The sequence below is a fragment of the Plasmopara halstedii genome (genome assembly GCF_900000015.1).
Source record: "Plasmopara halstedii genome assembly, contig: Scaffold_323, whole genome shotgun sequence".
In the NCBI taxonomy this organism is placed as follows: Eukaryota; Oomycota; class Peronosporomycetes; order Peronosporales; family Peronosporaceae; genus Plasmopara; species Plasmopara halstedii.
In genome coordinates, this window is record NW_020187244.1 from 1959477 (window position 1) to 1960420 (window position 944).

The window sequence follows — 944 nt, forward strand, 5'->3', positions numbered from 1 at the left end:
TGTGCTTTTAGTCGTCAAGAGCGTCCGCACAGCAATATGCTACTCCAGCACGACGCTCAGCGGAGCTCTGATCACGAAGGATCTCGTCCTCAAGGCTCGAAAAGCACCGCGAGTCACTGAACGCTGGTCGACCCGGTCGTCTCCGCCCGCCACCGACTCTTCTCGATGCGAACGGTGACGTCCACTATCACGTGGAATGTCTCGTGGGACGACGTCGTCACCAGGATCAGACCCAATATCTGGTGAAGTGGCGGGGATATCCCGACCCCGAAAACACGTGGGAGTTTGATACGCCACATCGGCAAGATTGCCTAGACGCCATGGACGCTTTTGATCAGAAAGACCAGGTTGCCCCGCGCTTCCCGGCAATAGCCAGGGAGGTAAAAGGGCCATGAGCTGAGCTCAAGCAGTGGCCTTGAGCTCTTGCGGTCGCAGACACAGAACTCGCGGGAGCGTTGGGGGTCGACCCATACGTCGCAGGGCGGCAATCGGAAGGAAGTCGACGGCGTTCCTTGGGTTTGGCAAAATTAAGTTGGAGGTGTCACTTCACCCGAATGTCTACTTCCTTATGGCTCAACTGTAAGTTATACAGTGAGGAAAGTTTCCGGTGCCGTTGCACCCATCGCTCAAAGAGCGCTTCGTCATCTGTAGCGCTTTCTACAGGGGCGAGCACTACAGGTATTGCCTGCATTGCGGGTACACGAGAACCACCTCATTGAGCACGTAGACGAGTGCGATAAACGTCCTGCGGAATTTTTTGTGGGGCCAAGAAACGAGCTTGAAGAGCTTTCCGTTCGGCAAGCCCAGCTTCCGTAATGGCTGAGGCCCGATGATGTGGCGCTTAACGATCGATTTACCGCTTCCTTCGCTTCCACAGCGGGATCCACTGGGCGGAAGCCATATTCCACACGAGGGTCAATGACCGACCGTGGTTGGGCGCGCAT